At 37.7% G+C, this 13,640-nt stretch overlaps 1 long non-coding RNA gene across 1 annotated transcript in view; it reads right to left on the reverse strand.

Moving 5' to 3' along the window:
* Positions 1-9,899: 9,899 nt before the first annotated feature.
* LOC126143149 (uncharacterized) overlaps positions 9,900-13,640 on the reverse strand; it is a 72,088-nt gene continuing 68,347 nt past the window's right edge. The window contains exon 3 of the long non-coding RNA XR_007529647.1: positions 9,900-10,198. This is a non-coding gene — a long non-coding RNA (uncharacterized LOC126143149). The remainder of the gene's footprint in view (positions 10,199-13,640) is intronic.

A 13,640-nucleotide genomic window follows, 5' to 3' on the forward strand; every position in this document is an offset into this window, starting at 1 on the left:
AAAGATAACTTGCAATGATCAGGATATAACAGAAGCAAACCACGTGAAGTTCTTAGGCCTAAATCTTGACAAAAATTTAAATTGGAAGGTACACATAGATTACTTAGCAAATAAACTGAACAACTTAGCATTTGCAATGTGTATTTTGTCAGGTGCCACAAACATGGATACCAGAAAGATAGGTTATCACTGCTACTTTGAGTCAGTTATTCGTTATGGCATAATCTTCTGGGGAAATTCAGCAAATGTCACTAGGCTCCTAGTATTACAAAAGAAAGTAATTAGAAACATGTGTGTTGCAAAAAAACGGGAATCCTGTCGACCACTGTTAAATTTAAAAGTACTATCTATCCCCTCACTTTACATATATGAGATGGTGGTGTTCCTATATAGAAATCAACATACACTAGACAATTTCCATTTTGACCACAACTACAGCACTCGCCACAGAGATAACTTCAAACTTCCAACACATCGTTTAAAACTTTATGCCCAAACACCAGAGTATATGGGGTTAAAAATTTTCAATAAAATAAAAGGCAGTAATATATTTAAAATGGAGATTGGTTCACTGAAAAGATTGCTCTTTACTCTACTGGTGGAAAAGTGTTGTTATTCTGTCGATGAATTCATTGAGGACAGCTTCACAATCTGAACACAGGGATTGTAATACATTTATTATTTTATGTACATGTGTAGCTGAAACTTAGAAATGTAAAATATAATGTAAACTTTTGTATTTCTCTTTAAAAAAGTGAAAAAAGTTTCTTTTGTAAACCTTGACATGTCTCCTGTACATCAAATCAAATGATTTGAAAATTGTATGTAATGAGATGAATAAACCACATAACATAACATAAGAAAAAAAATGCAATGTGTGGAGTCTTGTGACCTGGGAGGCCAAAAGCAATCCATAAGATCTTGTTGTCCACCTCTTGCAATCCAACATTATGGGATGGTGTTGTTAAGATGACATCGCACCTCAAGGTGAAAATGAGGTGGGGTGCCATGTACAGAAATTAAATCATTAGATTCTTCATGAAGAAAATAGTATATTGCTCCCTTCTATGTATATCTCGCAAAGAGACCGTGAGGATAAAATCAGAGAGATTAGAGCCCACACAGAGGCATACCGACAATCTTTTTTCCACGAATGATACAAGACTGGAATAGAAGGGAGAACCGATAGAGGTACTCAAAGTACCCTCCGCCACACATCGTCAGGTGGCTTGTGGAGTATGGATGTGGATGTAGATGTAGTTGTAGATGTGATTGCTACAGTAACTGCAGCTTGTAAAGCCTCATATGCAGGCCTCATTTCAGAACATGCCACACCGTCGTTTGAGGAAGTTAAAGTTTCTGGCCTGCTCATATTGTGGACTTCCAAGGGCACCGTGTGAATGCATCACGGATACATTCAACGTTTTCATCAGATGTGCATGGCTGACAAGTGCTGTTCCCCTTGCATATGCAATCAGCTTCCAAGAATTTTGTATGCCAGTCTTAAGCCTGCTTGTGCAGCAACAACCTTTTGCAGAATCAGCAGTGGAATACACGCTGCACTTTAACTAAGGGTTGACTTCATACAAATTCTGACAGACAAAATTCTTTTATGATGTAGTCACCTTGTTGCTACAAATAAACAACACCACAGCTGTGGCAAACCTCTGAACTATTCTCTATGCAGTGACACGTGCAATGTGTTTCTATCTTTCGTAGTTTGTCTGTAATAAACAACTGAAATATGTTATTTCATTTTGAATCACCCTGTACAATATCTGCACTGTAAAACAAACATTACATGTAAATCACATGTCTGAGGCTGTAAGTTACTGTAGTATTGGGAAGAGGTGGTTTGCCACAGTGGTGTAGTGTCACAAAATTGTTCCAAGTAGTAAAGGGCTCAAAGATAATGTTTATTACATATCCAAATTTCAATCACTGTGTGGTCATCTTCAGTGGTGAAGGACTGTGACCTAAATCTGGACATGCCATAAATATTATCTCTAACGGACTGTTGGACCCTTTACTAGTGAAATAGGCAGAGCCGCTTGGCTCAAGTGCTTTCCCACGGAATCAAACCACACAAAATTGTTGGCACTAGTATTTGTATTTCTATTGCTGGCACAATCACTGTTAATCTCTAATTTCGCTGCACTTTGTTTTAATGGATTATTATTTACCTTTCTGATTTTTTTCTTTCACCAGGATTTCATTTATTATTATTATTATTATTATTATTATTATTATTATTATTATTATTGACTTTTTTTTCCTCAGACTTAAGTCTGGTTAAAAATGGAACGTGACACGGACCTCGGTCAAGCGTGACTTCCTTGTAACTGTATGGTATATGTTATATTGCATTTAGGAACTTTCGGGTAATTGAACATGTATCAATAATTACAGATTTTTGTAGTTGTATATATATATATATGTTTGGATGTAGCTGTATTGCATTGATGTACTGGTGGATATTGTGAGGTATGACTCCTGTAGTTGATAGTATAATTGGGATAATGTCGACTTTATCCTGATGCCACATGTCCTTCACTTCCTCAGCCAGTTGGGTGTATTTTTCAATTTTTTCTCCTGTTTTCTTCTGTATGTTTGTTGTATTGGGTATGGATATTTCGATTAGTTGTGTTAATTTCTTCTTTTTATTGGTGAGTATGATGTCAGGTTTGTTATGTGGTGGTGTTTTATCTGTTATAATCGTTCTGTTCCAGTATAATTTGTATTCATCATTCTCCAGTACATTTTGTGGTGTGTACTTTTATGTGGGAACGTGTTGTTTTATTAGTTTCTGTTTTATGGCAAGTTGTTGATGTATTATTTTTGCTACATTGTCATGTCTTCTGGGGTATTCTGTATTTGCTAGTATTGTACATCCGCTTGTGATGTGATCTACTGTTTCTATTTGTTGTTTGCAAAGTCGGCATTTATCTGTTGTGGTATTGGGATCTTTAATAATATGCTTGCTGTAATATCTGGTGTTTATTGTTTGATCCTATATTGCGATCATGAATCCTTCCGTCTCACTGTATATATTGCCGTTTCTTAGCCATGTGTTGGATGCGTCTTGATCTATGTGTGGCTGTGTTAGATGATACGGGTGCTTGCCGTGTAGTGTTTTCTTTTTCCAATTTACTTTCTTTGTATCTGTTTATGTTATGTGATCTAAAGGGTTGTAGAAGTGGTTATGAAATTGCAATGGTGTAGCTGATGTATTTATATGAGTGATTGCTTTGTGTATTTTGCTAGTTTCTGCTCGTTCTAGAAAGAATTTTCTTAAATTGTCTACCTGTCCATAATGTAGGTTTTTTATATCTATAAATCCCCTTCCACCTTCCTTTCTGCTTAATGTGAATCTATCTGTTGCTGAATGTATGTGATGTATTCTATATTTGTGGCATTGTGATCGTGTAAGTGTATTGAGTGCTTCTAGGTCTGTGTTACTCCATTTCACTACTCCAAATGAGTAAGTCAATATTCGTATAGCATAAGTATTTATAGCTTTTGTCTTGTTTCTTGCTGTCAATTCTGTTTTCAGTATTTTTGTTAGTCTGTCTATATTTTTCTTTTAGTTCTTTAATATTTGTATTATCTATTCCTATTTTTTGTCTGTATCCTAGGTATTTATAGGCATCTGTTTTTTCCATCGCTTCTATGCAGTCGCTGTGGTTATCCAATATGTAATCTTCTTGTTTAGTGTGTTTGCCCTTGACTATGCTATTTTTCTTACATTTGTCTGTTCCAAAAGCCATATTTATATCATTGCTGAATACTTCTGTTATCTTTAGTAATTGGTTGAGTTGTTGATTTGTTGCTGCCAGTAGTTTTAGATCATCCATGTATAGCAAATGTGTGATTTTGTGTGGGTATGTTCCAGTAATATTGTATCCATAATTTGTATTATTTAGCATGTTGGATAGTGGGTTCAGAGCAAGACAGAACCAGAAAGGACTTAATGAGTCTCCTTGATATATTCCACGCTTAATCTGTATTGGCTGTGATGTGATGTTATCTGAATTTGTTTGGATATTAAGTGTGGTTTTCCAGTTTTTCATTACTGTGTTTAGAAACTGTATCAATTTAGGATCTACTTTGTATATTTCCAATATCTGTAGTAACCATGAGTGGGGTACACTATCAAAGGCTTTTTGGTAATCAATGTATGCGTAGTGTAGAGACCTTTGTTTAGTTTTAGCTTGATATGTTACCTCTGTATCTATTATCAGTTGCTCTTTACATCCTCGTGCACCTTTGCAGCAGCCTTTTTGTTCTTCATTTATAATTTTGTTCTGTGTTTTATGTGTCATTAATTTCTGTGTGATGACTGAAGTTAATATTTTGTATATTGTTGGTAGGCATGTTATGGGGCGATATTTAGATGGGTTTGCTGTGTCTGCTTGATCTTTAGGTTTCAGATAGGTTATTCCATGTGCAAGTGTATCAGGGAATGTGTATGGGTCTGCAATGTAACTGTTAAATAATTTAGTTAGATGTGAATGTGTTGAGGTGAACTTCTTTAGCCAGTAATTTGCTATTTTATCATTTCCAGGGGCTTTCCAATTGTGTGTAGAATTAATTGCTCGGGTGACTTCATGTTGCAAAATTATCACTTCAGGCATTTGTGGTATCATCTTGTATGTGTGTGTTTCTGCTTGTATCCACCGTGCATGCCTGTTATGTTGTACCGGGTTTGACCATATGTTGCTCCAGAAGTGTTCCATGTCTTATGTTTGGTGGATTGTCTATTTTTGTTTGGTAAAATCTCTTTTGGTTTGTGTTGAATGTTTGGTTTTGTTTCCTTCTATTTTCACTTTTTCGTATCTTCTAAGTCGTTTGGCCAATGCTTGCAATTTCTGCTTTTTTTCATCTAATTGCTCTATTGCTTCTTGTTGTGAGATTTTACCTAACCTTTTTCGTTTTTTGTCTGATATTTCATTTCTTATAAATTGTGTTAGCTGTCCGATGTCTTTTCTCAGTTTTTCTATTCTGATCTGTAACCTGTGTTGCCATGCTGGTTTTGTGGGTTTCTTCTGTGTGTTGGTTTGTTCTGATTTCTGCCTAGTGTGTATATTTAGTGTAGTGAGTGCTCCTATATAAACCAGTAGTTGTAACTCTTCCATAGTTGTGTTTTCATTTATTTTGTTGTGTATGATTGTGTTGATAGTTTTTATTGTTGTTTCGACTTGTGGGTTATTTGGCGGTCTATGCAAGAATGGTCTAATGTCTGTATTTGTGTCTTTGTATTCTATATATGTCAGCTGAAATTTCTCTTCTATATCTAACACATGTCTCTCTTCGTGTTCTATTTGTGCTTGTTCTGGTGGCTGTCTTAAGATTTCGTTTTCCTCTGATTGTTTAATTGATGCGTGTTGGTCTTTGTTTGTTTGCTCTGGGATGTTTGAGTCCTTTACTGGGATGTGAGTCCATTACTGTATTTTCTTCTTCTTCTGATTGCACATTATTTAGTTCCAGTATTTGTTGTACTTGTTGTTTGATGTTTTCTAATTCTGACTGGGGTATCCTGTTATTTTTTATTATTACACGGATCTGATCAGCTAGTCGTTGTTCTGTTAAAAAATTTTAATTCCGGGTATCTGGTAATAAATGTTGTGTATACTTGTGATCTGTATCCAGTTGTGTTGGTTCCTAGGTTTGTTGCTTGGTAATAACAGAACATGAGGTGTTGGTTAACTTCATCTGACCATCTCATCCTCTGTCTTTGTTTTCCTTCTAGGGTGGTTGCAGGAAGCATATCCTGCAAAACACCTCTATTCGGATTTAAATCCTTTTCCAAATAGGGGTAATGCAGGAGTAGCTTTAATAATCAATAGGAAAATAGGAATGCGGGTAAGCTACTACAAACAGCATGGTGAACACATTATTGTGGCCAAGATAGATTCGAAGCCCACACCTACTACAGTAGTACAAGTTTATATGCCAACTAGCTCTGCAGACGATGAAGAAATTGAAGAAATGTATGATGAAATAAAAGAAATTATTCAGATAGTGAAGGGAGACGAAAATTTAATAGTCGTGGGTGACTGGAATTCGAGTGTAGGAAAAGGGAGAGAAGGAAACGTAGCAGGTGAATATGGATTGGGGCTAAGAAATGAAAGAGGAAGCCGCCTGGTAGAATTTTCCACAGAGCACAAGTTAATCATAGCAAACACTTGGTTTAAGAATCATGATAGAAGGTTGTATACATGGAAGAACCCTGGAGATACTAAAAGGTATCAGATAGATTATATAATGGTGAGACAGAGATTAAGGAACCAGGTTATAAATAGTAAGACATTTCCAGGAGCAGATGTGGACTCTGACCACAATCTATTGGTTATGACCTGTAGATTAAAACTGGAGAAACTGCAAAAAGGTGAGAATTTAAGGAGATGGGACCTGGATAAACTGAAAGAACCAGAGGTTGTACAGAGTTTCAGGGAGAGCATAAGGGAATAATTGAAAGGAATGGGGGAAAGAAATACAGTAGAAGAAGAATGGGTAGCTTTGAGGGATTAAGTAGTGAAGGCAGCAGAGGATCAAGTAGGTAAAAAGATGAGGGCTAGTAGAAATCCTTGGGTAACAGAAGAAATATTGAATTTAATTGATGAAAGAAGAAAATATAAAAATGCAGTAAGTGAAGCAGGCAAAAAGGAATACAAACGTCTCAAAAATGAGATCGACAGGAAGTGCAAAATGGCTAAGCAGGGATGGCTAGAGGACAAATGTAAGGATGTAGAGGCTTATCTCACTAGGGGTAAGATAGATACTGCCTACAGGAAAATTAAAGAGACCTTTGGAGATAAGAGAACCACTTGTATGAATATCAAGAGCTCAGATGGAAACCCAGTTCTAAGCAAAGAAGGGAAAACAGAAAGGTGGAAGGAGTATATAGAGGGCCTATACAAGGGCAATGAACTTGAGGACAATATTATGGAAATGGAAGAGGATGTAGATGAAGATCAAATGGGAGATACGATACTGCGTGAAGAGTCTGACAGAGCACTGAAAGACCTGAATCTAAACAAGGCCCCCGGAGTAGACAACATGCCATTGGAACTACTGACGGCCTTGGGAGAGCCAGTCCTGACAAAACTACCATCTGGTGAGCAAGATGTATGAAACAGGCGAAATACCCTCAGACTTCAAGAAGAATATAATAATTCCAATCCCGAAGAAAGCAGGTGTTGACAGATGTGAAAATTACCGAACAATCAGTTTAATAAGCCACAGCTGCAAAATACTAACACGAATTCTTTACGGACGAATGGAAAAACTGGTAGAAGCCGACCTCGGGGAAGATCAGTTTGGATTCCGTAGAAATGTTTGAACACGTGAGGCAATACTGACCTTACGACTTATCTTAGAAGAAAGATTAAGGAAAGGCAAACCTACTTTTCTAGCATTTGTAGACTTAGAGAAAGCTTTTGACAATGTTGACTGGAATACTCTCTTTCAAATTCTAAAGGTGGCAGGGGTAAAATACAGGGAGCAAAAGGCTATTTACAATTTGTACAGAAACCAGATGGCAGTTAGAGTCGAGGGACATGAAAGGGAAGCAGTGGTTAAGAAGGGAGTAAGACAGGGTTGTAGCCTCTCCCCAATGTTATTCAATCTGTATATTGAGCAAGCAGTAAAGGAAACAAAAGAAAAATTCGGAGTAGGTATTAAAATCCATGGAGAAGAAATAAAAACGTTGAGGTTCGCCGATGACATTGTAATTCTGTCAGAGACAGCAAAGGACTTGGAAGAGCAGTTGAATGGAATGGATGGTGTCTTGAAGGGAGGATATAAGATGAACATCAACAAAAGCAAAATGAGGATAATTGAATGTAGTCTAATTAAGTCGGGTGATGTTGAGTGTATTAGATTAGGAAGTGAGACACTTAAAGTAGTAAAGGAGTTTTGGTATTTGGGGAGCAAAATAACTGATGATGGTCGAAGTAGAGAGGATATAAAATGTAGACTGGCAATGGCAAGGAAAGCGTTTCTGAAGAAGAGAAATTTGTTAACATCGAGTATAGATTCAAGTGTCAGGAAGTCATTTCTGAAAGTATTTGTATGGAGTGTAGCCATGTATGGAAGTAAAACATGGACAGTAAATAGTTTAGACAAGAAGAGAATAGAAGTTTTCGAAATGTGGTGCTACAGAAGAATGCTGAAGATTAGATGGGTACATCACATAACTAATGAGGAAGTATTGAATAGGATTGGGGCGAAGAGAAGTTTGTGGCACAACTTGACCAGAAGAAGGGATCGGTTGGTAGGACATGTTCTGAGGCATCAAGGGATCACCAATTTAGTATTGGAGGTCAGCGTGGAGGGTAAAAATTGTAGGGGGATACCAAGAGATACCTGGCTGACTGTCTTCTTATCTGCATGCTCCTTTAGGTGTTTCCCCTCAAAAATAACTCTTCCACTGCAGCTATGAAACAGATTTACTGGGAGTAGGAACTGACTTAACTAGGAAAACATGTTGTGTAAACCACTATATACATTCTGAATCTACAGTGTCTGAAAGTGCCCCTGATCTGACAATAAGTGCCAATGATATTAATGAAACTACTGGATATTCTGAAACATCCTATGCACTAGAGAGAAAGTTTAAAATGTATAAATCTCTGAAAGTACGTGAATCGCCATTTTAAAATGTTACAATGTTTTTAGAATTAAAGTGTTTTTCAGTTTGTTGTTTACACTAATCTGACAATAAGTGCCAATGATATTAATGAAACTACTGGATATTCTGAAACATCCTATGCACTAGAGAGAAAGTTTAAAATGTATAAATCTCTGAAAGTATGTGAATCGCCATTTTAAAATGTTACAATGTTTTTAGAATTAAAGTGTTTTTCAGTTTGTTGTTTACACTAATCTGTAAATTAAAATTACTGGCAGAAAGCACTGGCTGACTGTCTTCTTATCTGCATTCTCCTTTAGGTGTTTCCCCTCAAAAATAACTCTTCCACTGCATCCTAACCTCTTTGGAGATCCCCTGAAGGCTACAGCATCAGAGGAATTTGTAGACCAGCACATTGAGGAGGTTATTGATATCAAGGAAAACCTCAAAAAAATGACTGAAGAAACAAAAAATAGCCTAGAAGCTCAGAAAAAATTCAATGAATGGTTGTCTGCAACAAAGAATTCACTGATCCAGCAAGTAGAGGAGATAGAAAGCCACTTACAGAAATATGGCTATAAACCTTCACAAAAGAACTCCAGAGATTTACTACCTTATGGAGAAGGAGAAGAAGAATCCTGTGATGGAAGCAAGAAAATCACTGATGATAGTTGTATATCTCATGAGGATGAGGGAACGAAGGACTTTGAAGAACTGAATCTAAGCTATAAGGATTCGAACCTGCGACTGCTGCAGCAGCAGCAGCACGGCTCCGGACTGGAGGGCCTAGAACCGCATGCCCCATTAGAATACAGTGTTATTGTGAGTGTGGGCTCTGGATGACAACAGTGAAGGGTAAATCTTTGGATTATTTCACAAATAATTGTGGTAAAAGACTTGAGCACCATGTATTTTTTCAAGAGTTAGTTTCAGAATGTATATAGTGGTTTACACATGTTTTCCTAGTTAATAGTCAGTTCCTACGCCCAGTAAATCTGTTTCATAGCTGCAGTGGAAGAGTTATTTTTGAGGGGAAACACCTAAAGGAGCATGCAGATAAGAAGACAGTCAGCCAGGTATCTCTTGGTATCCCCCTACAATTTTTACCCTCCACGCTGCCCTCCAATACTAAATTGGTGATCCCTTGATGCCTCAGAACATGTCCTACCAACCGATCCCTTCTTCTGGTCAAGTTGTGCCACGAACTTCTCTTCTCCCCAGTCCGGAGCCGTGCTGCTGCTGCTGCTGCAGCAGCAGTCGCAGGTTCGAATCCTTATAGCTTAGATTCAGTTCTTCAAAGTCCTTCGTTCCCTCATCCTCATGAGATATACAACTATCATCAGTGATTTTCTTGCTTCCATCACAGGATTCTTCTTCTCCTTCTCCATAAGGTAGTAAATCTCTGGAGTTCTTTTGTGAAGGTTTATAGCCATATTTCTGTAAGTGGCTTTCTATCTCCTCTACTTGCTGGATCAGTGAATTCTTTGTTGCAGACAACCATTCATTGAATTTTTTCTGAGCTTCTAGGCTATTTTTTGTTTCTTCAATCATTTTTTTGAGGTTTTCCTTGATATCAATAACCTCCTCAATGCGCTGGTCTACAAATTCCTCTGATGCTGTAGCCTTCAGGGGATCTCCAAAGAGGTTAGGATGCAGTGGAAGAGTTATTATTGAGGGGAAACACCTAAAGGAGCATGCAGATAAGAAGACAGTCAGCCAGTGCTTTCTGCCAGTAATTTTAATTTACAGATTAGTGTAAACAACAAACTGAAAAACACTTTAATTCTAAAAACATTGTAACATTTTAAAATGGCGATTCACGTACTTTCAGAGATTTATACATTTTAAACTTTCTCTCTAGTGCATAGGATGTTTCAGAATATCCAGTAGTTTTATTAATATCATTGGCACTTATTGTCAGATCAGGGGCACTTTCAGACACTGTAGATTCAGAATGTATATAGTGGTTTACACAACATGTTTTCCTAGTTAAGTCAGTTCCTACGCCCAGTAAATCTGTTTCATAGCTGCAGTGGAAGAGTTATTTTTGAGGGGAAACACCTAAAGGAGCATGCAGATAAGAAGACAGTCAGCCAGGTATCTCTTGGTATCCACCTACAATTTTTACCCTCCACGCTGCCCTCCAATACTAAATTGGTGATCCCTTGATGCCTCAGAACATGTCCTACCAACCGATCCCTTCTTCTGGTCAAGTTGTGCCACAAACTTCTCTTCTCCCCAATTATTATTATTATTATTATTATTATTATTATTATTATTATTATTATTATTATTATTATTATTATTATTATAATATTTCATGTGAGGTGAGCAAATGCTGCAGCAGACTAGGGTTTGCCATTGTTGCGCCTGCTGTGAAGGGCAAAGATGTTGAGAGAATAACTCTGCTTACCACTGCGTAAGTGTTGGTTTTTTGTTTAGAAAAACAATAATTGGTATTTCTGTTTTTCTGGATTCCTTTGAAGACATTATTAAGAAAAGGAATTATACTTATTAGCTAGCTCCATAAGAAAATGGAACAACAATTTTACCACAACAGATTAACATCAGCAGAAATATCTTTACTACTATTATTTATTTAACCTGATCTGATTAGGGCTACGAGGTTCTCTCTTACATCAGACCACGATTTCAGACACAAATTAATTCTTTTACATCACAGTTTCCTTTAATATGACAAATAGTATTAAAATGATCTGAATGAAGTGGCAATGTCAGTAAATGATACTGACTATGAACTGATAAAGTTAATGCTGCCAGTACTTGGACTACTGCAGCTGTTGACACTAATAGTGATATTATTAATAATTATGACAATACCATTAATAATAGTGGCAGGTATAAAAAGAATTTATAGGTATACAAGGTAAATTTTTTCTGATCTACAGTAGCAATGAAAAAGTCACCACAATTAAATCTTTCTCAGAGTTAGCTGCCTTCTTCTAAGAAAGGACTGAACATGCTACTGAGAAAAAGTTGAAGCAGAACCACTACAGTAGATTGTTTAGAATGTATGTGCCGTTTGCATTACAACACTTGCGCATCACCCTGAAAAGGCAACCAGCAGCAAATCTGCTTAGTGGAGCACCAGCTGAAAAACAGGACTGGGTGTCATGGGGAAACAGCCCCAACCTACAGACAATGTTTTGTTCCTATGCCACATTATGTCTCCACATACAACATAAGTTAACAAAGTATCATACTTGATGAAAGGAGCTGCAGAAAACACGTCCAGTCTCTCCTGGAAAAAGATGTCACAACAATTGAAGAATCCATCCAAGAAATACAACAGTAAAGACCACGTGTCAAAAGCATTACCAATCAAAATAAAGAAAAAACAATTGGTTACTGTCAGTGACTGGTACTACTGAGAGGGCAGGTTCGAAACCCGTCATCTACTTCAAATTTTTTCTGGTAGAGACGTTTGGAGGGCATCAGAAAAGCTGCTAGAGAAATTGCCGCGCAGGTCCTCTAACTAGTGTTACGTTGAAAGGCTTGCAATGGGCAGTGTGCCTGCACACCGAAGCGAACGTAAGTGAACGTGCACTCCGGAAACTACTAGTCAGTGTTCACTAACATTCGCTTGTACTTGCGAACATGCGTTTATAGTAGACGAGCGAAAGAGAACACTGCCGAACTAAGATTGACCTTGTGAACACAAGCGAATGCTGAGTTCTTGGCGCTAAAATCATATATATAGATTTCATCCAAAAGAACACTATCATAGTGAAATAACTGCGTTAACAACAGTGATATCCGGACAACAGGGGAGCAGATAATTTTTTATTCTTGGTGCGGGGGGCAAGGATTCGGCTCTGTGTAAGTACAAGACGTTAATTCAGATCAGCTGCGCAAAATATTAGCAGCTGAAATGGCATAAACTGTTTCAACGTTTAGAATTGTAGCACAGGTCGCATTTACTGAAAATTCTGGTACTATGGTGGTAGTTAGGAATGTTGGTCCCGATTTGAAGTGTGCAACATTTCAAGAAACATTTTTATTAATCATGTAAAATCTTAGCAGACAAATCAAAATCGAGAGACGCCCCCACCGCTGCTTCAATCGCAGATGATAATGCCGACTGTTAGTTTGCCATCAGATTCTGTTATATTCTATTTTCTTGTTCCTCACCTAGACTTCAGAAACAATAGAATTAGTATCATCATAACTCTGTGGTGTAATGGCAATCGTTTTTGGCTACTACTTCAGAGGTCCCGGGTTCGAAACCCCATCACTCCCTAAATTTTTTTTCTGTGGAAACGTACGCAGAGTCGCCCACTGAGCCTTTTGAGGGCATCTAGAAAGCTGCTTGGAAGTTTAAACACCGAGATTGCCGCGTAAGGTCACTAAAGTAGCGTTATGTCGAAAGGCTTGCAGCGGGTAATGTGCCCACACAGCTCCCAATAGAAGCGCATGGGCATTCCGCAGAGAAATCGCTCATTACCACACGCTTTGACTTCCGAGCAAGCGTTCACACAGTAAAAGACAACACACAGATTTCGCCCGATTGAGCGCCACCGTAGAGAAACAGTCGCGATAAAAACAGTGATACCAGGACGGGATTTTTGTGTGTGGCAGTTGTGCTGTTGGTTATGCCAAGCAGCCAAAGAAAAAAAAGTATGGGTGTCTGAATTTTTGCAGAAGCATCAAACACGCAGTGGATGGGCACCAGTCACTGAATTACAAACCCGGCCTTCATTAGACCTATTTCAAAATTTTACGCGTATGTCGATGGACAATTTTCGCTGCTGCTTACGACGACTGAGGGAGAAACTGCTAAGCAGAGCACCAACTGCAGACGAGCAGTCTCATAAGGGGACGACACGACGATCAGATTTTTGTAATTTTTTATGTTTATGGTATGTTTAGTTCAGAACTAAAATATACCTCTTCCAAAGTATCTAGTCGTTATAATCAATGTTACTCACAGAGGTCCAGGGAGCACTTAATTATCGTATGGCAGCAAAACTTGGTAGATATTCTAATG

Source organism: Schistocerca cancellata, unplaced genomic scaffold, assembly GCF_023864275.1.
Source record: "Schistocerca cancellata isolate TAMUIC-IGC-003103 unplaced genomic scaffold, iqSchCanc2.1 HiC_scaffold_782, whole genome shotgun sequence".
Lineage (NCBI taxonomy): Eukaryota > Metazoa > Arthropoda > Insecta > Orthoptera > Acrididae > Schistocerca > Schistocerca cancellata.